At 45.4% G+C, this 26,268-nt stretch overlaps 1 long non-coding RNA gene across 1 annotated transcript; it reads right to left on the bottom strand.

Moving 5' to 3' along the window:
* Positions 1–23,949: 23,949 nt before the first annotated feature.
* Positions 23,950–24,469, bottom strand: LOC131401927 (uncharacterized). The gene is made up of 3 exons (XR_009218137.1): positions 24,351–24,469; positions 24,184–24,250; positions 23,950–24,025 (listed from the first exon to the last, which is right to left on the bottom strand). It is a non-coding gene; the product is annotated as an uncharacterized LOC131401927 (long non-coding RNA).
* Positions 24,470–26,268: the final 1,799 nt, after the last annotated feature.

Consider the following 26,268-nt stretch of genomic DNA (forward strand, 5'->3'; position numbering starts at 1 on the left):
CTAACCTCAACCCTAACCCTAACACTAACCTAGGCTCAAACATACCATTAACGCGAATCATAACCCTATCCCTAACTAGAACCATAAACCTAACCCTAACCAGAAACATATACCTAAATATAAACCTAACAGAAACCCGAAAACTAAACCAAACCCTAAAACTGACAGTAACCGGAAACCAAACATAACACTAACTAACACTAAGAGTACCCCAGGAAATGGCTCTGGGGAGAAAAGCATGATGAAGGGCACGTGTGACGCCTTCTGTTTGAGTGCAGAGGTGCCAGGCAGAGGGCGACAGGATGGCTGGATCGGCTCACCTGCTTTCTCCAAAGGAGGCTGGACAACCAGCCAAACATCCTACCTGGGCCAGGCCACTTCCAGAGGGGACAAGGTCAAGAGGACATAGCCCTGGTGATGGCTGCCAAATCTCCTGGGGCATGTGCTGGGCCCGGTCAGAGGAGGAAGCAGCCTGGCAACGGGTGTGCCAGACTTGAGATCAGGAGGTCTCCCACACCTGGGTCCCTGTCCTGCCCAGGCCTCACGAGGGAGGACGATGGTCGTGGCTGTGGCGAGTGGGGTGGGGCTGCTGGCTAGCCTGCCCCAGGATGTCCCAGGAGAGGGCGCCTGGGGATGGGCTGCCCCTGGAGAGGTCTGAGGGACCGACCCATCTCGAGGCAGTCGGGGGCAGAGAGAGAATCCCACTCCGCCCTTTCCCTTAAGTTTCTTATGGCTTGCCAAACCGTTAACAAGACAGGTTCGCAAGAGAAAATCATACCCAACTGAAGAATATGAGTGCATGGCAGAAACCCGGGAAAATGAGTCTCTCCACACAAAGGCAGAGATTCTCATCTTGCATCGTCTCCTGAGCTTATGAGAAAGGAGGATGTTGGGGGTGGGCATGTGGAAGTCAAGACTGGAAGAAGACAATTGTCATGCAGAGGGACATGTAATGTCTTGTTGGAACCATTTCCTCTGCACCGGGGTCAGGTCCAGAAGGGACAGTACGGAGGTGACCAGCAACCCGCCTCTCTGTGGTGGGGCTGGCCCCGGGGCAAGCGTGGGGGTGGTAGGTGGAAGTGGGATGGCGTGTGAGTTGGTACCAGCGGTGGAGGCAGCGATTCAGAGGTCAGGGATCTCTCTTTCTCTCTCTCTCACTCTCTCTGTGTCTCTCTCTCTCATCTCTCCCTCAGAGACCTGAGGAGAGAAAGGTGGGGCGCCATACCCACCTCGCCTACCTATCCCATGGTCCCTTCTTTCTCTGGCAGCTCTCGGAACCATGTGGGCTTGGGTTCAACCCCCTCAGGCCAAGGGTGCATGATCGGCCACCAGGGACTAGGGCTGGCCTCGGGGGTCCTCAGTGAAGGCCCCATCCTCCCGCCAGGATCTGACCGGCTGGGGCATCCCTTGGCGACTACCAGCTGCAGCTGAAGGAACCCCACCCTTCTTGACTTGGCTTCAGCTGCTGTCTCCCTCACCTCCCACAATTCCTCACAGATCGCAGGCCACATCACTTCCTTGGAAGGGTGGGTCTGCCCAGGGTGGCCACAGTCAGACTGGGGTTCGAGCTCAAGGTTCTTCCTAGGCCAGTTGCTTTGTCCTGGGGCTCATTTCTTTCTGGAAAGACAAAGCCATGGCCTCACCCCACGCCTAGACTTGGCGACTGCAGCCAGGTGGAGGAAAGGCTCTGTGGAGACAAAAGGGCAGAGACAGGCATATGGCAAAGCAGGAAGTGTGGCGCCAGCAGCCCGTAGGCATTTGGGAGCCTATGCCACACTGGGCAAGCCCTTCCGGGGTCAATTCCCAGCCTCCTCTCTGGCGTCGGGAAAGCCTGGCCTTCCTAGGGCCCAGGCCATGGTTCTGGGGAGAAATCCACGATGGAGGGCACCCATGAGGCCCTCTGCCTGAGGTCGCAGGTGTCACGCCCAGGGCAACTGCAAGCCTGGCTCTGCTTGCGAGCTTTATCAAAAGCAGTCTGGCCAAAAAGCCGACCCTGGCACCTGGGCCAGGCCCCTTCCAAGGGGACAAGTTACGGAGGACATAGCACTGGGGATGTCTGCCAAGTCTCCTGGGGTGTGTGCTGGGCCCCATCAGAGGAGGAAGCAGCCCAGCAAGCGGTGTGTCAGACCAGAGATTAGGCGGCCTCCCACACCCAGGTCCCTGTCCTCCCCAGGAATTCCAAGGGAGGACGATGGTCTTGGCAGTGGCGAGATGGGTGGGGCGGGCACTGAGCCTGCACTTGGATGCCCCAGGGGAGGACATCGGGGGATGGGCTGCCCCTGGCCAGGTCTGAGAGACCAACCCAGATAGGGGTTGTTGGGGGCAGAGAGAGAATCCCCCTCCGCCATTTCCCTTCAGGTTCTCATGGCTGGCCAAATCATTAACAAGACAGGTTCAATGGTGCAAATCAGACCCAGCTGAAGAACATGTGTCTATGGGAGAAACCCGGGAAACTGAGTCTCTCCACACAATGGCAGAGACTCTCATCTTGCATCCTCTCCTGAGATAATGACAAAGGTGGATGTCGTGGGTGGGCCTGTGGGATGGGAGAAGGGAGGGAGACGATTGTCATGCAGAGGGACATGTAAAGGCCTCTCTGAACAGTTTCCCCTGCAATGAGGTCAGGTCTGGAAGGGAAGGCATGGAGGTGACCAGGAACCGGCCTCTCTGTGGTGGGGCTGGCCCCAGGGCAGGCGTGGGGGTGGTGGTGGAAGTGGGACGGCATGTGAGTTGGCACCAGCCAGCGGTGGAGGCAGAGACTCAGAGGTCATGGATCTCTCTCTTTCTCCCTCTCTCTCTCACTCTCTCTCCACCTCGGGGACCTGAGGAGAGGAAGGTGGCATGCCCTGCCAACCTCGCCTACCTCCCCCATGGGCCCTTCTTTCTCTGGCCGCTCTGGGAGCCCTGCGGGCTTGGGTTCAATCCCCCACACTCCCGCACAGGTCAAGGGTGCATGCACGACCGCCAAGGCCTAGGGCTGGCCACGGGGGTCCTCAATGAAGGCCCCGCCCTCCCTCCAGGCTTGGACCAGCAGGGGCAGACCTCTGGTGCCACCCTGCTGCAGCTGTTCCATCGCCGCCCTTCTGGACTTGGCTTCAGCTGGTGTCTCCCTCCCCTCCCTCACTCCCACTCAGCTTGAGGGCCGCTTGCTTCCCTTCCTTGGAAGCATTGCTCTGGCCCTGATGGCCACAGGCGCACTGGGCTTCAAGCTCAAGGCTCTGCCTGGGCCAGCTGCTTCATCCAGGGGCTCATTTCTTCCTGGAAAGACAAAGCCATGGCCTCACCCCATGCCTGCACTTTGCGTCTGCAGCCAGGCCAGGTGTAGGAAAGGCTCTGTGGAGTCAGAAGGGCTGAGACAGGCAGATGGCACCACAGGGCTAGGGATCCAGGGCCAAACTGGCCAAGCCCTTCCGGCCACAGGTTCCAGCCTCCTCCCTGGAGTCCGGAAGGCCTGGCCTTCCTAGTGCCCAGGCCACGGCTCTGGGGAGAAATCTGTCATGGAGGGCAAGCATGAGGCCCTCTGCCTAAGTTTGCAGGTGTCACGCCCAGGGCACTGCAAGCCTGGCTCAGCTTGCCTGCTTTCTCCAAAGGAGGCTGGCCGACCAGCCGAACCTGGCACCTGGGCCAGGCCCCTTCCAAGGGGACGAGTTCCGGAGGACGTAGCCCTGGGGACGGCTGCCAAGTCTCCTGGGGCGTGTGCTGGGCCCCCGTCAGAGGAGAATCAGCCTGGCAAGCGGTGTGCCAGACCTGAGATCTGGCGGCCTCCCACGCCTGGGTCCCTGTCCTGCCCAGGCCTCCCGAGGGAGGACAATGGTCGTGGCAGTGGCGAGTGGGGTGGGGCTGGTGCCGAGCCTGCCCTTGGATGCTCCAGGAGAGGCACCGGGGGATGGACTGCCCCTGGCCAGGTCTGAGGGACCGACCCAGCTCGGGGCTGCCAGGGGCCAACCACAGCATGTCCACAGCCCTCTCTGCAGATCCAAGCACCAAGCAAGCACCTGCCATGGCTGATCCCATTAGTCCCTACAAGATCACCAAGAAATTTATCCTCCCCCCCAACTTTTCAGAAGAGCCAACTGAGTCTCAGAGAGATATGGGGATTTGCCCAAGGTACACAGCAGGCAGTGGGCAGAGTCACCACTGTGCTGAGGGGTGAGTGGCTACTCACCTAGTAAACAGCTGGTCCCAGACCCGGTGGGATGTGTCTAAGGCCGAGTAGTTGACCATGAAGGTGGTGAAGCTGGAGATGTTCCTACTCAGGATAGCTGGTGCAATGGACTCTGTCATCTTCTCCATCATGCCTGCCTGGAGGCCACGCATCCGGCAGGCCTCATTTAAATTCACAGTGGACTCATCCTCACACTGGGGGAGAGGAGGAGGAACATACAATCAGTGACATCATGGTGAACCACCAGGAGGAATGACGTGTCTCTCTATCCTCCTGTGTAGCTTCTGGGGAGGAGTGGAGGTCCAGAATCCTTTGGGAGTGGGACTGTGGGGCACTGTAGCCAGAAAATTCTGGGGCAGCGGGTCCCAGGGGAATCTCATATTTGAGTCTGGATTCTACTACTGCCTTGATCATCTCAGGGTCCTGGGTGTGAAGACACCTCTGCACCCACACTCACCTCAGAGCAGCCCTGGTCATTGATGGACTGGTGCACCTGTGTCCACTCCAGGGAGATGGCAAACTGGAAACCATACACCAGCTCCTCGACCATCTCCTGGGTGCAGCTCTGCAGTGACAGTGCCCAGCAGTCAGGCCAGGAGGGATCAGGGGCCTGCCTGGACTTTGCCACAGTGGGAAACCCCACCACAGATCAGGCACAGAGGGGAATCTGCATAGACTCCACCAGGGAAGGAATGTGAGGACAACTTGAGGGCCCGGCATTCACATGCAGATAGAGGAGTTTGGTCCCCAGCACTCACCTGACTCTCCTGCAGCCAAGATCTTGAGTATGAACATGACACACTGCCCGACTCCCACCATCTAGCTTCCTGCTCCTGCCCAGGCTGGGTCCTCCTCATCCCCAGCTTCCCTAACTCCACCTCCCACACACATACACACAATGAGGGTCAAGGGGTGTGGGGCTGTCCTTTTGGGATCACGGTTCTGGCCTGACCTAGAGTGGCCTGCCCTGGCCTACACAGTTACCTCATGGTTCCTCCTGCCAAAAGGCCACACACATTCGAGGTGAGGGCTGAGCCAATGTCTAAAGCGACTTAACACGCTCTCTTCCTTGGCTTTCCGGGGGCCAGAGCCTCGGAAAGTCACGGGACAACACGAGAACATCCTGCTGTGTCGAGTGTCTCCACTCAAATGAACTGGACAGGAGGCTGTGATTACAGTGTGGGTGCCTGGTAACCAGAGTTCTAAGTTCTGTTGGGTGCTGTCACCAAGGAAGTGAGGTCACTTCTTCAAGGTTCTATTACTTAGCCCCTTCCTTCAATGAGACCCACCCAAAGTCCCGCTAGGCTGTTGGCTGCTCTCCCTCCTTACCCATGTCATCTCCATCACTGTACACAAATACCCATCACCACCCTCCCCACAGCTCCTTGGGAGTGGATCCAGGCCCCAGCTTTGAGGAGACAGAACTGAGGTCAGACCTCTTTTTTCCTACCAGTTATGTGTCCTGGAAAATCTGCTGTGCCTCTCAAGATCTCCCCAGTCTCCCAAGCTGCACAATGGGGATTGGGCTAAAAACAGCTTCCTAGGGACCTCATCAGGTGTATATGTAATAATACGTACAACACCTGTGGGCTGGTGTCACATGTGTCTAATGCACACACTTAGAGATGGAGGAAGTACAAGGAGTAGGACATCACATAGAATACCAGTCAGAACTTCTCTAAGTCCCAGATGTGTGATCTTTGGTAAGTCACTGCCGCTCTGAGCCTCATTTTCAGGTCTGCATCCTGAAGGGGTTGAAATTAGAGGAAATTCAGACATTGTGATCCACTGGCATTAACCCTTGCACGGTCCCCTGTTTTACTCAGAATCAGTCCCAAGAGGCTCACGTTGGCCTATGTAGTGGGAGCCTCCACAATGTTCCCAATGCTCCCTGCCTCCTGGAGTGCACATCCTTGTGTCACCACTAAGTGGTCAATATCTGGCTTCTGAACAACAGAACACAGCCAAGGTGATGGGACGTCACTTCCAAGTTTTAATTACAAAATGTCTGTCACTTCCCGATTACTGGCTTACTTAGGTTCCCTGCTTACCTCCCTCCTTATGTTTCCATCTCTCTCTCTCTCTCTCTCTCTCTCTCTCTCTCTCTCTCGCTCTTACTCTCGCTCTAACTCTCTATCAAATCACCAGAACTGGGAGTGCAAGTGCTGATGTTTTCAGTTGCACTATGTAGAGTCTCCATAGGAGAGAACTGAGGGAGTGTCCAGCCAACAGACAGACAGGAGCTCAGACTCTCAGTCCAAATGGATCCTGACAAACCCCATGTGAGTCATCTTGGGTGGGAATCCTCCCCCATTTGAGCCTTGTTGAGACCACAGCCCCTTCTTCAGAGAGACTTTGAGGCAGAGGCACCCAGCTAAGGCATGCCTGATGCTTGGCTAACAGAAATTGTGAGATGTTAAATATTTGTACTTTATAGGTGGCAGGATTTGGAGTAATGTTGTCACAGAGGAACAGAAAGTAACAGTCTACCATGTCCCAGGATCCAGCCTGATCACCCTCCTCTCTCCCCTCACTCTCTCTTCTCAGGCTACCCCCAGCCACACTGGCCACATTTCTGACCTTCCCTGGTCAAACTCGCTTCTTCCTGTGAGTCTCTGCACCAGGGAGCATTCTCCTTGACACACTAAATGTTCCCAGACATAAGCAGGGGTGCTTACACTTGTCATACTGGTCACAGAAAAGGTGTGGAATGCCTCAGGGCAGTCTTTCAGACTTTCTTCAGAGTCCTCCCAACCTGGGCAAGAAACATTCTGAAATGTTCTCTGTATTAATTTTCAGGGACTGGGGACATTGGTAGATGTAATTTGAGTGTGTATGTGCAGTAGTTTCTACGCACGTATTCTATTTTTCAGACAGATAAAATAGTGTGGCTACTCAATGCACCAAGAAAATGGATAACTGATCAAATTTTTTCATGATGTGAAGTCTTTAGAGAGTAAATGTCATGGTTAAGAGCACAGACTATGGAGCTAACACCTCATGTCCAAATTCCATCTCAATCCCTTATTAGATATTTGTATTGACTGAGTTATTTACCTGATTAGTGCCTCAGTTTCTTCATCTCTCAGATGGCAATAATGATCAGCATACCTATTTTGTAGGTTTATGGAGAGTATTAAAGGAGTTAAGGTTTGAAAAATACTTGGAACACCTAGTGTATTACCAGTGCTGTACCTATATATTAGAATCAAAATTTAGAAATTCTTCTGACACTGCCTGTGAGCCCCAGAGGGTGAGACTGTTGCCTAGATGTATGTAGAAAGCACTCCATGACATACGATGAATAAATGAGTGAACAACATTGGCGAATGCATTACCAATGTCACCTATGTCACCCTACAGGCATTCCCAAGCCGAACCACACACAGACATTCCTGCTCTGTCCTGCATCACAGTCCCTAGAGGAATGACTGGGGTTTCTTGGACCCTGGTAAGCGTGCCCACTAAAGGTTCTTTTCTGTCAGCAAACCCCAGTCTTTGTCCAATTGCTGCAGCTCACAGGGTCTGCGCTCTGATCCTTGTCTTCACTAGAGGGAGAAGTGCCATCCCCAGAGCTGGGCACAAGCAGAGCCTGAGCCTTGGAGAAAATGATTCCCTGGCCCTGGGGCATGTAGAAGAGCACAGGGACAGAGTGAGATTTGGGGAAAATCCTCCAGGGGTTGTCAGAAGGGATGGAGGCAGGGGATGTGTCAGCAAGGACTGGTCTGGTTGGTGGGCCTTGGTGGTTAAATAGTAGGGGGGCTGGGAAGTTTTATAACCTCCAGCATAATACAATCAATATGATGGTCATGAAATCAGAATCAGCCTAATTAAGGCCAAATTAACCCAATGTCAGCTGTTCCCTGACTCTCTAATCCAGTAGTGACTTATAATAAGGGTATTCGTGTTCTATCATCTCCTTTTCATTGATTGGCTAGAGTAATTATTCTTTACATAGCCTGTCTATTTTTACATAGTAAAGAAAAAGTGAGTTTTAAAACAACCCTCCTTGGAAAAGTCTCCCTAACATATTGAGTTAATAACAGAAGCCACGACAGGAAATTCACCACATAGCTTGAGCTTTAGTCTCTGGTTTTAGATCTTCCTAACTGGTAATTTACCTAGACTTCTGTCTTCTTTCTTGAGATTAGTCCACTTAGGACTAAGTAAGAGTGCAACCTCATACCATGTGAGAAGTGGTGGGACTCTAGGAAGAGGTTTGTTTCATTCTGTCAGTGTGTGTGTGTGCGTGTGTGTGTGTGTGTGTGTGTGTGTGTGTATGAGACTTTTTGCTGCATCTGGCAGTGTGGGCCAGTGTAGACTCCTTTTCTAGGGAAAAAATTTCCCTAATCACTTTCTCTGGACTTTCTTTTCACTGATGGCTTCACCAGCACTGTCCAAGAGTAATATTATCACTCTATATTATGGATTTTAAATATTTTTTAGTAGCCACATTTTAAAAAATGAAAACAAACAGGTGAAACTAATTTTAATAGTATATTTTAACCCACTATAACCAAGATATTATCAATGTGGGTGCAGTCTATACAAAACTGAATAATGAGAGAGTTTACATTTTTTTCCTGAGTTTCATAAATCCAGTGTGTACTTCCCACTTACAGTACAATCTCCATTAGTAAGTTGAGTTTTTTCAGACATACATTCTCTGCACTGAGATTTAATGTTCACAGTTGTCAAATAAGAGTCACTAGGAGTGGGGTGGTTGATAATTTCACTACTGATTTAAGCTCTAAGGGAGCTATGAACACCAACTGGTCAATGGGTTAATCAAATGAATAGTCATATAGTATAGAAGAATGGTATGATTTGGGATTTAGAAAAAGACTGGGGACCGTGTGTCCTGACAGGGAGCTCCAAGGATTTTGTTGTTGAGAGTGACAAGGACAAAAAGAGAATAAAGTCATACACATAAGTGTCTAACAACATGGGGGGGAAGAAATGACCTGCCGTAGTCCTGAGTTTTGACCTCTTGGTTTCTTTTCTTGACCCAAATCTCTTTGATGATGTCCCAGGACACAGGTCAGATTAATCCCCACAGGGAGAGAGGGAGAGTAGAAGTACAAGGCATCTGACATAATTGTCCTGGGAAGGCCGGCTTCATTTACAACTCTGATCCACTTTCACAATTTATTTTTATAGGGTAAGAGAAAAAGAAGTATGATGGTCCAATCATCACAGAAGAAGTGAAATGATTGTGGAAAGCAATCTAAACCAAAGCCTGGTTTGAGCATCTCCATTCCTTTGAGGATGTACAGTTACATATTCAAGAGGACAGTTACTAGAATCACATCCTATCCTGGCAATGAGGTCAGATGCCAGCAAAGGGAGGAAACCTTGGAGCAGCCCCAACAACTCTGCTGGCAGAAGAGACTGCAAGGTCTTCAGGCCTGCAGAGTACAGGAGAACTGTTAAGTGCTTTGGACCTTCCCAAAGCCCTGCCCAACCTTGCACCTAGTAGCACAGGTGTATCCCTGCCAGGTGAGCTCACAGGTGTTCTGAACTCCAGTCCCATGCCCACCCCTGCCTGGTCTTCAGATTCGGCAGATATGATCCCAGGAGCTGGTCTGTACATCCCACAGCTCCTTTGCAAACGTCTTCTGGTGACTGAGGAAGATATCAGGAAACAGGAAGGGAAAGTGAAGACGGCAAGAGACAGACTGGCGGTAGCACTGATGCAGACAGACTCGCTAGCGAGGCAGGGAGAGTGAGGGGCCAAGAAGGACATCCCGACAAACACGATGAAGAAAACAGAAGACGGAGCAGATGACATGGAGCTCACACTACATTAATGCCTCTGCAAGGGTCCTGATCTTCTTGCTTTGAGCTCTTGAAACTTTAATATATACCAATAATTTTCTTTTCTTTGATTCCTTTACATGACAGAGAAGATACAGACAGTGATCCTTCAGAGGTGAGAGATTGGGTTTCAGGTGAGGAGAGAAAGGAGATCTTTCCTTCTCATTTTGTTCTCTCATTTTCCTTTACTGAGTGTTATCTATTTGTATTTTAAGACCAAGAGTTATCACAGTCAGGGGATTCTTTAGAATTTTGCCCTCACAGTCACAGAGAAAACATACCTAGTCCAAATGGATTGTCCTTTTTGTGTAATATTGCAATAGATTCCAACATAATATTTCACTGAAGAGCTGTTATATCTGTCTTCTCAAAAAAGACAACTACTTCTGGGTCTCTATTTTTCTGGTATTTGTTGCATGTTGAATCACAGTTGCATATAATGAAATACTGGATTGTCCCTTTTTTCAGATTTATATGTGTTGGAAATCTGATTCATGAAAATTGATATGCCATTGTGGTATGATGCTGTCAGGAGAACGACTGTTTTCAGCATCACAAGTCTCACAATAAGCCAGTGTGTTGGGATTTGTCTATTTGCCTGATCGAGTATGTTGCACTTTTCAAATCCTCATCTTTACTTACTTTTGTCCCACAGATTTATCAGTTTCTGAGAGCAATGTGTTAAACAGTAATAGAGTATCTTAGTATTTATATCTTCCCTAAAAAATGAGTTATCTTTTAGCTAAATCTTCTCTCCTCTATTCTTCCATGTGGTAATCATCTGGAATTTTGGTTCGAATGTGTTTTTAATGTCTTGTTTTAAAACTAATACTAAATTAGACAGACGGTTTTTTCCTTTCCTCATGACTCCTGTTATGTTTTCCTGGGTTCACATTTCTTCTTCCTGATGTACATTCTTTACCGGGTCTTTCACTGCAGGCCTGTGGGAGGTCAACTTTGAGGCTGTTTGTAAGTCAGAAAACGTCTTTCTTTCTTTGACACATAGTTTGAATAGGTGTTCAATTTAGCTTTGTAGTAACTTTTTTCCTTCTTTGTCAAGTTATTTAATATTTCTGAGCCTCCACATCTTTAGCTTAAAATGGGAATAAATCCCTAAAATTGTGACTGTAACTGAGATAATACATGCAGAGCTTTCCAGTCATGTTGCTTAGAAGGAATTAGTCAATAATGGTAACTATTATCAATGATTATAATGATATTATAATAATTAATATATAATAATATATTAATGTATAATAATAATTATACATTGATTTATAATTATAATGTACAGTATATAATGTATAATGTATGCAATGTATAATAATAGTATATTAATATTATTAATCATTAGAATCTTCATAGTGTGCATTCTCGGGGAATCACTGCTTAAATTGAGAATGTGAAGCTCACACACAAAAAGTCAGAGAGAGTGCCATGACTGTGACTTTAATTCTCAGCCTTTGGTATCTTCAGCTGTGGTCGTCTACACAGTGTGTACAGATAATGTAATCTGTTCCCACAGACCCAATGCAGAACAGCGCAGCCTGCCTCATGCCTGGGATGCTCTGGGCTGCTTGTTGGGGAGCCTCTGCTGTGAGGCTAGTTGGACTCTGTACAGAGAAAGATGAAAAAAGACTCTTTCTTTTCCCTCAGATTTCTCCCACCAAGTATTATTCACTTTTACATCCAGAGCAGATACTCTCTTCCCAGAGCCTTGGTGTTTCTCTGGGATTCAGGCTTCCCAGACACCTAGTCATTTCAGCTCCCAAGGCCCAAGGTGACTGCAGAGTCATGTCTCACCCACTTCTCACATCTTGGCCTGTTTCCGGTCATGGAGGACCCATGAGTGGGGAGAGGAGCCATTGAGGGAGATTGATCTGGAAGTCCTGGTGAATCTGAGCTTCAGAGAATGAAGCAGAAAAGGGGAACCTGAGATTGCCAGGCCTTCAGTGGGGGAGGAATATGGAGGAACCAAGAGGGGTGTGATGGTTGCACAGAGTGAAGAGGAGGGATGTTCCAAATTTTCCTAAGAAGGGAACCTTGCACTGAAGTGGGGATTCGATTTTACATGATGGCAACGTCTGTGCTGGTTTCACCAATTCTGGTGTCCCTGAGGGATGAACTGGTGTGACACCACAGGACAGAAGTTGCAGTCACTTTCAGGACTTAAGGAAGGTGAAACCTTTCAGCTTAGTCCCCTGTGAGCCAGTCAGGGGCCAAGTCTAGAAAGACTCGGAGCCCGTGTCCATCCAATGTGGTTTCGTTCTGTTGCAGTCAAGCTCCTCTGGACCCCAGCTGGGAAAAAGGGACCTCAGATCTAGTCATATCTAGTCATCACAGCTTCCGTAGGTAGCAATGAGGCAGGTAATAACACAGGCGTCGTCACTGGACCTCATAGTCGCCCTCCTTCTTCCGCTGGCAGACAGTGACTTGTGAGGTGAGGAGAGTGCATCAGAATGGTTCAGTCAGCTGCCCAGTGTGGGAGACTCCAAGGTAAGGAGATGCCAAAGCCACAGAGACCCGATGCCTCCTGTGTCTCCCTCTTCCTTTTGTCTACTTAATTTTCACCCTCAGTCCTTCTTTTCCTTCCCTTTTCCCTCTTTCGGCTCTCTCTCCCTTCTTTCCCCTACATGTTCTAGCTTAATTGAGGTATTAACGACATACAGAAAACTGCATACATTTAAAGTGAACAATTTGATACATTTTGATTATAACTTATTGAACCATCACCACAATCAAGAAAAGGAACGCTATCTTCCCCAAATTTCCTCATGCTCATTTTAATTCCTCCTTCCCTGCCATTTGCAAACACATTCTCATTCCCAGGCAATGAGTGATCTGGTATATGTCCCTATAGATTTTCCTAAAATGTTTATAAATGGGATCATATACTATGTACTCATTTTTTACTGGCTTGTTTCACTCAGCATAATTATTTTGAGATTTATGCTTGTCATTGCATGTACTATGAATTCATTCTTATCCCCAACCCTTCCTTGGCAACACTGTGCACACACCCGAGCGCTTCCCATGTTGGTGTGAGAGCCAATAGTAATGCTGCATCCCCGAAAGTAGGAATGCGCCTTGGTGCAACTCTGGGAGGGGTTGGCGGGAGCCCTGGACCTGCACATGAATGCTTTCCTGGATGGTTGGAAAGTGCACTGTTCCGCAGCAGTCCCAATGATTGGCCAATGCTCAGAACCCATGAAGAATCCCCACCCACCAAGCACAGAGACTGGCATGAGCATAAGAAAAGGCAGCAGCAGATATACAAGCACATGCAAATGCTTACCCAGGTAGCACAAATACCCATAGTAGTGCTGCGGTCTCACAACTGTGTACGTGCCTCCATGTGGCCGCAGCTCTGAGCCCAGTGTGAATGCTTTCCCAGCGAGTGGAAACACCCACTGTACCCACACAACTTCCAGCATATGGGGTGAGATCAGAAACACAGCTCATGCTTCCCCCACAGCGGTAGCAGGTGGAATCTGCGACCTGATAGTACCACAAATACACAGGCAAAAGATTAGTTCATCAAACACCATAAGAAACTACAGTAACAATTCAGGGCAGAAGGAAATGACAAATTTCCAGAAACGAAACTGGAAGTCACAGAAATTTACAATCTAAATGACAGAGTTCAAAATAACTGTCATAAAGAAACTCACCAAGTTACAAGAATGTTCAGACAGTTCGATGAACTCAGGAATAAAATTAATGAGGAAAAGGAATACTTCATCAAAGAGACTGAAGCTATTAAAAAAAACAAGCAGAAAATCTGGATATGAAGAACATAATTAAAAAGATAAAAAAGAATCTAGAATCCTTAAAAAATAGAGCTGATATTATGGATGAAAGTATCAGTGATTTAGAGGATAGAAATATAGAAATTCTTCCAGTGGACGAGGAGAGAGAACTCTGATTTTTAAAAAAGGAAGGAATTTTTGTAGAAATATACGACTCAATTATAAAAGCAACATAAGAATTATACGTATTCCAGAGGGAAAAGAGAGGCAGAAAGGAGCAGAGAGCTTGTTCAAAGAAATAATAGCTGAGAACTTCCCAAACCTGAGGAAGAACCGGACTTACAAATACATGAAGCCAACAGAACGACTAATAACATCAACGCTAAAAGACCTTCTCCAAGGCATATAATAGTAAAATTGGCAAAAGCCAATGACAAAGAAAAAATATTAAGGGAAGCAAGACAGAAGAAAATAACCTACAAAGGAACACCTATCAGGCTTTCAGCATATTTCTTGGCAGAAACTTTACAGGCAAGGAAAGAATGGAATGATATATTAAAAATACTGAAAGACAAAAATTTTCAGCCAAGGATACTCTATCCAGTCAAATGATCCTTATGATACAACGGAGAAATAAAAGTTTTCCCAGATAAACAAAGGCTGAGGGAGTTCAATGCCACTAGATCTCCCATACAAGCAATGATCAGGAACGTCCTCATACCCGAAATAAAAAGAAGGCAAACGTCTACAAAGCTTTGAGCAAAGAGATAAATAGACAGACAAAATCAGAAAGCTACAGCTCTGTTTCACAACAGGGTAGCAAATACTTAATTATAACTTAAAAGAAGAAGGGAAGGAAAGCATCAAAATTAACTATAAACACATCAGCTTAGTCACAAATGCACAACACAAAAATAAATAACTTGTGACAACAATAACTCAGAAGGAGAAGAGGAAAGGGATGGAACCTGCTTAGGCTAATGGAGATAAGAGGCTCTCAGAAGATGGACTATCTCATCTATGAGATCTTCATACAAACCTCACAGTAACCAGCAAACAAAAAATCAGAGCAGAGCCATAGATTATAAAAAAAGAGAAAACCTCCATGAAAACCCCCAAAGTGAAATGGTAGTCAGAAACACAAAGGAAGAGAAACAATGAAAATATAGATTAGGTGGGATTAAGCCCTCAAGTATCAATAATCACTCTAAATGTAAATCGATTGAATTCTCCAATCAACAGACACAGAGTGGTGGGGTGGATTAGAAAACAAGACCCAACAATACGCTGCCTCCAGGAAACACATCTCAGCTCTAAAAACAAACAGGCTCAGAATGAAGAGATGGGAGAAAATATTCCAATCAAATGGCAAATAAAAGAAAGTAGATGTTGCCATACTTATATCAGACAAAGCAGACTTCTAGATGAAAAAGACTATGAGAGACAAAGAGGCGCAGTATATAATGACAAAGGAGACTTTCCACCAAGAGGACATAACACTTATAAAAATATATGCACCTAACACAGCAGCACAAAAGAATATAAAGCAACCCTTAATAGACCCAAAGGGAGAAATTAACAGCAACACAATAATAGCAGGGGACCTGAACACCCCACTTACATCCAGGGATAGATCATGCAGAGAAAGGCAACAAGTCAATAGTGGAATTAAATGAAACATATGATCAGATGAATTTAATCGATATACATAGAGCATACCCTCCCAAAACAGCAGAATACACATTCTTCTTAAGTGCACATGGAACATTCTCAAAGTTAGACCATATGTTGTGAAACAAGGCAAGCCTGAATACATTTAAGATTGAAATCATATCAAGCTTCTTTTCTGACCACAATGCTATGACACTTGAAATAAACTACAAGAAAAAAGATGGGGAAGTCAAAAATATGTGGAGACTAAAGAACACACGACTGAAGAACCATTGGATCAATGAACAAATCAAAGGAGAAATCAAAAAATACCTGAAGACAAATGAAAATGAAAAGACAACAAAACAACTCTTATGGGATGCAGCAAAAGCAGTTCTAAGAAGGAAACTCATAGCAATACAAGCACACCTCAACAAACAAGAAAAATACCAAATAAGTAATAGAACCAGAAAATGAAGAACAAATGAAGCCCAAAGTCAGCAGAATGAGGGAAATAATAAAAATTAGAGCAGAAATAAATGAAATAGAGACTAAAAAAACAGTAGAAAGGACCAATGGAACAAAGAGCTGGTTGTTTGAGAAGACTGAAACAAAATTGACAGACCCTTAGCCAGACACACTGAGAAAAAAAGAGAGAAGGCTCAAAGACATAAAATTAGAAATGAAAGAGGAGAAATTACAACAGATACCACAGAAATCCAAAGGACAATAAAAGAATACACTGAACAACTTATATGCCACCAAATTGGATAAGCTAAAAGAAATAGATAAATTCTTAGATTCTTACAACCTCCCAAAACTGAATCAAGAAGAAATAGAGAAAATGAACAGACCAATCACATGTAAAGAGAATGAAATGGTTATCAAAAACCTCCCAAATAACAAAAGTCCAGGACCAGATGTCTTCTCTGGAGAATTCTACCAAATATTCAAACAAGATTTAATACCTATGCTTCTCAAACTATTCCAAACAGTTGAAGAAGATGGAACACTTTCTAATTCATTCTATGAGACCAACATCACCATGACAGCAAAAGCAGGCAAGGATAGCACAAAGAAGTAATATTACAGGCCAATATCGCTGATGAACACAGATGCAAAAATCCTTAACTAAATATCAGCAAATCGAACACAGCAACATATTAAAAGGATCATATACCATGATCAAGTGGAATTTATACCAGGGATGCAGGGATGTTTCAACATCCGCAAATGAATTAATGTGATACACCACATTAACAAAATGAGGAATAAAAATCATATGATCCTCTCCACAGATGCAGAGAAAGGATTTGACAAGATCCAACATCCATTTATGATAAAAACTCTCAATAAAATGGGTATAGAAGGAACGTACCTCAACACAATAAAGGTCATATATCACAAACCCACAGCCAACATCATACTTGATGGTGAAAAACTTAAAGCTATTCCTCTGAGAACAGGAAGAAGACAAAGCTGTCCACTCTCGCCACTCCCATTCAACATAGTACTGGAGGTTTTGGCCAGAGAAATTAGGCTGGAAAAAGAAATAAAAGGAATCCAAATTGGAAAGGAAGAAATGAAACTCTTGCTGTTTGCAGATGACATGATTGTAAATATAGAAAACCCTAAAGAATCCATCAGAAAACTATTAGAAATAATCAACAACTACAGCAAAGTTGCAGCGTACAAAATCAACTTACAAAAATCAGTTGCATATCTATACTCTAATAATGAACTAACAGAAAGAGAACTCAAGAATACAATCCCATTTACAATTGCAACAAAAAGAAAAATGTGTCTAGGGATAAATTTAACCAAAGAGGTTAAAGACCTATACAATGAAAACTATAAGACATTATTGAAAGAAATCAATGATGACCTGAAGTAATGGGAAGATATTCCATGCACATGGATTGGAAGAATAAACACAGTTTAAATGTCCATATTACCTAAAGTAATCTACAGATTGAATGCAATCCCAATCAGAATCCCAATGACATTCTTCATAGAAATAGAACACAGAATCTTAAAATGTATATGGAATAACAAAAGACCTTGAACAGGCAAAGGAATCCTGAGAAGAAACAACAAAGCAGGAGGCATCACAATCCTAACTTGAAAATATATTAAACAGCTATACTAATCAAAATGGCATGGTGCTGCCACAAAAGCAGGCTCATAGATCAATGGAACAGAACTGAAAGCCCAGAAAGAAAACCACACATCTCTGGTCAGTTAATCTCTGACAAAGGAGCCAAGATCATACAATGGAGAAAGGAAAGTCTCTTCAATAAATGCTGTTGGGAAAACTGGACAGCCACATGCAAAAGAATGAAAGTAGATCATTATCTTCCACCATACACAAAAATTAACTCGAAATGGATAAAACACTTGACTCTAACACTTTAAACCATAAAACTCCTAGAAGAAAATATATGCAGTACAGTCTTTGACAACGGTCTTAGCAGCATCTTTTCCAATACCATGTCTACTCAGGCAAGGGAAAGAAAAGAAAAAATATACAAATGGGACTACATGAGACTAAAAGGCTTCTGCAAGGCAAAGAAAACGATGAACAAAACGAAAAGACAGGGCCAGCCCCGTGGCTTAGTGGTTAAGTGCACGCAAACCTCTACTGGCAGCCCAGGTTTGGATCCCGGATGCGCACAGACGCACCGCTTGTCCGGCCATGCTGAGGCCGTGTCCCACATACAGCAACTAGAAGGATGTACAACTATGACATACAACTATCAACTGGGACTTTGGGGAAAAAAAAAAAAGGAGGAGGATTGGCAATAGATGTTAGCTCAGAGCCGGTCTTCCTCAGAAAAAAAGAGAAGGATTAACACAGATGTTAGCTCAGGGCTGATCTTCCTCACACACAAAAAAATAAAATAAATAACGAAAAGGCAACCCACCAACTGGGAGAAAATATTTGCAAATCATATATCTGACAAGGGGTTAATCTCCAAAATATATAAACAACTCATACAACCCAACAACAAAAAAACAGATAATCCAATCTAAAAATGGGCAGAGGATATGAACAGACATTTTTCCAAAGAAGATATATAGAAGACCAACAGACACATGAAAAGATGTATAACATCACTAACTATTAGGGATATTCAAATCAAAACTACAATGAGAGATCACCTTACACCTGTCAGAATGGCTATAACTCCCAAGACAAAAAATAACAAATGTTGGAGAGGATAAGGAGAAAAGAGCATCCTCACACACTGCTGGTGGGAATGCAAACTGGTGCAGCCACCAGGGAAAACAGTATGGAGATTTCTCAAAAAATTAAAAATAGAAATATCATACCTTCCAGCTATCCCACTACTGGGTATTTATCCAAAGAAATTGAAATCAACAATTCAAAGAGATTTACGCACCCCTGTGTTCACTGCGGCATTATTCACAATAGCCAAGACATGGAAGCAATCCAAGTGCCCTGCTACAGACGAACAGATAAAGAAGATGTGGTATGTATTATATACAATGGAATACTACTCAGCCAGAAAAAAAAGACAAGATCGTCCTGTTTGCAACAATTTGGATGGACCTTGAGGGTGTGATGATAAACGAAATAAGCCAGACAAAGACAAATAGCATTATTTCACTCATATGTAGAAGATAGACATACACAGGGATAAAGAGAACAGATTAGTGCTTACCAGAGGGGAAGGGGGCTGGGTGTTGAGTGAAAGAGTTAAAGGGGCACATATGCATGGTGATGGATAAAAGTTAGACTACCACTGGCAAGCACGATGCAGTCTATACAGAAATTCACAAATAATAATGAACACCCGAAATTACACAATGTTAAAACGCTTTATAATTTCAATAGAATAATTAAAAAAGAAAAAAAATAATTCATTCCTCTTTATAGTTGAATAGTATCCCACTGTGGGGATATACCACACTTTGTGTATCCGTTCACCAGTAGATGGACATTTGGGTTGTTTTCCATTTTTATCTACTATAAATAGGTTGTTATCAACATGTGTGTACAAGTCTGTGTATAGACATATGTGTTTATTTCCCTTGGATGGATTCCTAGGAGAGGAATGGCTGGGTAGACTTATGTAATTTTTAAAGACGCATCCAAGCTATTTTTCACCAGCACTCGATGAGAGTTTCAGTGACTTGACATCTTCAACAACACTTGCTATAGTCAGTCTTTTTAATTTTAGCCACTCTTACGTGTGGTGGAATCTCATGATGACTGTCACTTACATTTCCCCAATGACTCATGTGGTGAAGGAGAAGGCAAGCCACGCACAGGCTGGGAGAAAACATCTGCAAAACATATCCCTAGAAAAGGACGTGTATTTATAATATATAAAGAGGTCTTACAACCCAATAGTAAGAAGACAAGCAACACGTCATGTCTTACCAAGACACAGCAGATCAGGCCTGTGATGAGCACCAGGAGTCCTGCCAAGCAGATGAGTATGACGGCCCAGAAGGGGAGGTCTGGGGAGACATGTGGTGGGGTGAGCCACGTCCTGTCATTGCCCCAGGGCTCCTGGTGACCCCACTGTGCCTCAACCCTCCTTGACAAGGGTTGGCCAACTTTCCTCATCATCCAAGACCCTGTGCGCATGGTTCTCTTGTATGAGGCACAGCATCAAGATACTCGCCCCCTACCATGGGCTGGGGCTTCCTGCAGGTTTACCAGGCTTCTCAGTCAAGGCATCATCTCTGTTGGGAGAATACTCTGGAAGTGAATGAAATGGAGAATGCATGTGAGTGTGTTTCACTCTTTTTAATAAAACTTTTTAGACACAGAAAAATAAAGGGAACAGTCTCATAAACATCCATCATCTAGATTTAACAATGTATATTCTATCTAATTAAAACAGTATTGCATCAATGTTGCAATCAAATTATTAACACTTGCCACCCTTGATTCATCCCATGTTTTCAATGAAATATTAAAGTCAAGTAGACATCATGATGTTTCACCCCATTTTAGTTTCCATCTCTAAAAAGTGAGCACACTTTGCTGCAAAATCCAAGACCATTATCACAGAACAAAAGTGTAATAAATTAAACCAAATTCATACCTCTGGGCACAGAGGACTGAATTTCGGCTGGGCTTTCTTATGACGGTCGGGGGGGGAATGGGTCATCACAGTTGGCAAGCCTATGGGATCTCTCTAAATTTGTAAAATCCCACTCAAAAGTGTTCTTCCATGCCTAGAAACATATCATCCCCTTCTCCTTTATCTATTTGCTTAATATTCATTTTCTAGGATTAACCTACAATGTAATTTCCTGCAGGAAGTCTTCTGTGATTTCCGCCTGCAAGTATGAGTTTGTTCACATCAAATAATTGATAAGTTTCAATTCTCTATTCTTGTTATTGCCAGCTACAACATAAACTCCAGGAGGGTAGGACACACAGCACCCAGTGGGCATGGGGGGAGGGGTGCATGTCCCCCTACTTGTACCTCTACACAGACAACCTCTTAGAAGTGTGCTGTCTGATATGGAGCAGCAACAAGTCTCTTTTTGAATTAAAATTAATTTTAGTTAAATAAAATAAAAATTCTAGTACCTCAGTAACATAAAACATCAGTAACAATAAAGACAAGTCACAATACCATCCTTCAAGTACTCAACAGCCACATGCGGCTGTGCACTGGAGAGCACAGATATGGAACATTCCACCACTGCAGAAAGTTCTAGCAGATTGGTGATCATCTAGAGTGGGACTTGGCAAACTATGGCCTGTGGATCAGAAACTACATCCACCCCCAAACCTGTGAGTCTGCTTCACACACAGCTGGAGGCCCTCACTGACCATCTGGCCCAATTGCTGTCAGTGCAGAGATAAGGAAACAAAAGTCCAGAGAGGGGAGGTGACTAGCTTTATGTCACAGAGCTGCCTAGGAGAAGGTGAGGGCCTCCTGTATTACACTGGTTTCCTTTTCTCTATTTCAATGGTGGGTAAAGACTAGGGGACTACGCCACCTCCTGCCAGCCTGAGAAAGTTCAATGCTCTATAAGCCCCAGGCATCCAGAGTCCCGGAAAGGCCTCACTTTCTTTCCCAATGACCAGGGACCCTTATCATCCCCAAGGATACTCTTCCTGTCCAGGGTCAAGTTCTGCAGCTGGGTCCATTCTGGGTCAGCCGCAGGAATTCCTCATAGATGGAAACTCTGTCCAGTCTCTGTGCCAAGGTGGCAAGGTACACAGGGAGTCTGCTCCAGTGTGGTTACTGTGGGTGACAGACCTGGAAGGGCACAAGGGATGAACAAGTGTGTCTGGAATTCTACCCTGATTCTGGATTCCCTGCTTCAGGGTCCTGTCCAAGAGAACTTTCTGCAATAATGTAAACATTTGTCTGCACTACCATATACACTCATTATTAGCCCCATGTTGTTGTCAAGCACTTAAAATGTGGCTAGTGTGTGTGAGTGAGGAACTGAATTTCTCATGTAATTTAATTTTAAGTAATTAATTTATAAATAACTAACCACAGGGAGAACATTTTTGAAAGTTTGGAGTAAGGACTTCTGCAAATGCATAAAAACAATGAGAACACTGGTAAAAATGGTCAAAATCAACTTTTCAGAAGTCTAGAAATTAATCAACAGCTTGTAAGAATCTGAGGAGGGTTTAGTGAAGAAACATGGTGGAATCTTAATAAAGGGAGCCAACTTTGTGGCACTATAACTTGCACTATCCCATCCTGCTCTCACAATATCCTCCATAACTTTGAAAACTGTCATTCTCAGAACTATAGTGGCTGAGACATCCAGCAGCCCAGCATCCATAATGGGTTTGGAGCTCTCAAAAGACCCGTCCCCACCGAACTGTCACTAGCTGACCTACCTGGCAGCTCCCTGAAAAAGCTCCATGTTCACGGCTTGTAGTTACTTGACTCAGAGCTTGCCCAGGGAGAAAAGTCCATCCCCAGGGCACTTGCTAAAAACAATCAGGGCTAATTGTTTTCTATTGTAGTTGCCTGAGGGAGTGAAACCAGCTGAGGCAGGCAAGAGGTGAGCCAAAATCTTAGAGGAAAAATTGGAAGAATGAGATGTCTACAGGGGCCTTTGAAATGGTCCAGTGTATTTTTGGGCATCTAGAAAACCACAAGGGCTCAGGGCTGTGGCACGCCCAGGAAAGACTTGAGAACATCTTAATCTCTCACCTCTAGTTGAAGGGTTGGCTTAATATCTGAAAACTTGATTATGTAATACACCATATTAATAGAATAAGGGCCAATACCACACAATCACAACCACATATACAGAAAAGAATTTGACAAAATACAACGCCCTTCATGTCAAAAAAAGTAAACACTCAACAAATTAGGAATAGAAGAAAACTTTGTCAACCTATAAACAGCTTCGATGAAAAACCCACGGCTAACACCATATTCTATGGTGAAAGTCTGAAAATTTCCCCCTAAGACCAGGGACAAGACAACGATGTCTTCCCTTATCTCATATGTTAATCACAGGTACTAGTGGTTCTAATGAGGGCAATTAGGCAAGAAAAAGGAATAAAAGAAACCCAGATTGGAAGGGAAGAGGTAAAACTATTTGTTTTGCAGAGGAGAAGATATTGTATATGGAAAAACCTAAGAAATACACTCCTCTCCACACACAATATGTGAACCGTATCGCAATAGGTGTATAAAAAATTTAAATTGCCCCATGTGCTTAGTGGCTCCACTACTGGAGAACACAGTTAGACTGCTGATATTTGTTGAAAGTCTCCAGAAGAGGAGGAGGAGGAGGATGCTGGAGGTTGGTGGCCCCAAATGTTAATGCTTTTCTCATTCCCCAAAAACTTATGGAAGGAGATGGTAGGATTAACTGACAGGGATGTAGGGCAGAATGGGCACCATGTCAGTGACTTCCAGATCAAGGATGTGTCACTTGAGCTCAGAGTCATCAGTCACTAGCTCAGCCAATGCTTCCAATCTCCTCAACCTACATCAAGTCGGTGACCAGGCAGGAGTGGAATATGTCTCACAGCTGGCTGCCTCTGTAGAGCTTGGTGACCTAGAACAAATGCGAGGGAGAGTGGGTGAGATGGAGGTCTCCTGGAGATGCAGGGCGCCACTGGAGCCAGTGAAAGATCATAGACCTTGGGTAAGGGAGACCTGACTTCAAATCCTGGGTCTGCCCCTAACTCACTGTGTGACCCTAGGCACAATACTCCCCTTTCTGAGCTTCAGTTTACCCATGTGAGAAATGGGGATGGCAGCTAGGACATCACATCTGGACACTGAGAGAACCCAGACATGCAGGGAAAGTGAAGGGTTGAAACAATCACGTAACAAATGTAAGTCAGGTAGAGGAATGACGCTGCCTTCAGGGCAAGGAGAGACGGGAGAGGGGAGACACCACATGGTCATGGGTGTCTCTCGGCAGGGCGGTGTACTCCGAGGATGTGGGCTCCAGGTTGCTGAGGTTCCCGACGATGATGCCGAAATGTAGCTGGTGATCTCTCTGGATGGATAAACTCCGGGCTGCAGAGCCTGGAGCCACCGAGAGGAAGAGCAGACAGGTGGAGACTCTCAGCTCCCTGCACAGAGGCATGGTGGCCCACGGGATCAGGGTGGTGGGTGCAGACGGCGTCACACTGGTGGCTGCCCCATCCTTCTCAGGCCTGGGGAGAGAGGGATGTGGGGACTCTAGAGACAGGTCCTGAAAGCTCTGGGGGTGGGGGCCAGAACTGGAAGGAGGAAATGGGAGGAAAGTGGGGAGACAGAGAGGGGTGGTCACAAAAGTGGTCATTAGGGGCAAATGCTCAGGGGAGGGTCTCACCTGAGGGAGACCAGTCTGCAACTCGAGTAGAAGGGACCCAGGCTGCTCCTCTTGAACAAAGATCCAGCTGGGGTGAAGGAGGAGGAGGATGAGCAGGAGGGACAGGGGTTAGGGGAGGGGCTCGGTGGGATTTAACCCACCAGGAGCTGCTGGGACCAGGGTCTCACCAGGCTCTGCAGGACCATCTCAATGGAGTTGAACGTGGCTGAGCCATTGCTCCTGTCTGATGAATACCAGAGGGTGGAGATGGGGAAGGTGACTGTGAGGGTCTTCAGGTTGTGCCCAAAAGCTGCAAGACGAGAGGGAGAGCGATGGCCATCACTGAGAGCTGGCCTGACACCACACCAGAGTCCTGCACTCATTATCATCTGTCGTCTTCTCTCACAGTGGCACCACCACCCACCCGTGTGGTCACGCAAGTCAGAACCAGCATATCTGCTCAGCTCCTCCTCCCTCCCAGTAACACCCATTCACTTTGCACATTGGTCCTCACATACACTCCATCCCTGTCCTAGCTCAGGTCTTAACTTCCTTCACCCGGACCAACATCCCAGCAGGCTCACTGGATGCTCTGTCTAAAGGATGTTCTACATGGACCACCACTGCTCTAGTACCACCCATGGCTCTCTATGGCCTTCAGTGTTTAGTTCAACCTTCTTGACCTGGCACTCAAGGCTCTACTCAATCTGGCTCCTGCTGATCTTTCAGTCTCATTTTATCCATCTACTGCAGGTTAAACATTAAGCTTCACACAACCCAAATTTGTTTCATTTCTCCCCATAGGGCATGTTGTTTCTGGTCGGAGCCTTTGCTCATGGAATCCTCTCTGCCAGGAAAACCCTTCATCCTCTATTTGCCAGGGTCCCTCCTATTCATTCTTTTTTTTGTTTAATTATTATTTTTATTGATGTTTTAATGGTTTCTAACATTGTGAAATTTTGGGTTGTACATTTTTCTTTGTCCATCACCACATATATGACTCCCTTCACCCCTTGTGCCCACCCCCCACCCCCACTGCCCTGGTAACCACAGTCCAGTTTTCTCTGTCCATGTGTTGGTTTATATTCCACATATGAGTGAGATCATACAGTGTTTGTCTTTCTCTTTCTGGCTTATTTCACTTAACATAATACTCTCCAGGTCCATCCACGTTGTTGCAAATGGGACGATTTTGTCTTTTTTTATGGCTGAGTAGTATTCCATTGTATATATATACCACATTTTCTTAATCCAATCGTCAGTCGAGGGACACTTAGGTTGCTTCCACTTCTTGGCTATGGTGAATAATGCTGCAATGAACATAGGGGTGCATAAGCCTCTTTGGATTGTTGATTTCAGGTGCCTTGGATTGATTCCCAGTAGTGGGATGGCTGGATCATAGGGCATCTCTATTTTTAATTCTTTGAGGAATCTCCATACCGTTTTCCATAGAGGCTGCACCAATTTGCATTCCCACCAGCTGTGTATGAGGGTTCCTGTTTCTCCACATCCTCTCCAACATTTGTTGTTTCTTGTCTTGGTGATTATAGCCATTCTAACAGGCGTGAGGTGGTATCTTAGTGTTGTTTTGATTTGCATTTCCCTGATGATTAGTGATGTTGAGCATCTTTTCATGTGCCTATTGGCCATCTGTATATCTTCCTTGGAGAAGTGTCTGTTCATTTCCTCTGCCCATTTTTTGATCGGGTTGTTTGTTTTTTTGTTGTTCAATTGTGAGTTTATATATTATGGAGATCAACCCCCTGTCAGATGTATGTATTGCAAATATTCTCTCCAAGTTGGTTGGTTGTTTGTTCATCTTGATTCTGGTTTCATTTGTCTTATAAAAGCTCTTTAGTCTGATAAAGTTCCACTTTTTTATTTTTTCTTTAGTTTCCCTAGTCTGGGTAGGCATGTCATCCGAAAAGATTCCTTTAAAACCAATGTCAAATAGTGTGTTGCCTATATTTTCTTCTATGAGTTTTATAGTTTCAGGTCTCACCTTCAGGTCTTTGATCCATTTTGAGTTAATTTTTGTGAATGGCGATAGCACATGGTCCACTTTCATTCTTTTGCATGTGGCTGTCCAGTTTTCCCAACACCATT

This window comes from Diceros bicornis (assembly GCF_020826845.1).
Source record: "Diceros bicornis minor isolate mBicDic1 chromosome 24 unlocalized genomic scaffold, mDicBic1.mat.cur SUPER_24_unloc_1, whole genome shotgun sequence".
Classification (NCBI taxonomy): domain Eukaryota; kingdom Metazoa; phylum Chordata; class Mammalia; order Perissodactyla; family Rhinocerotidae; genus Diceros; species Diceros bicornis.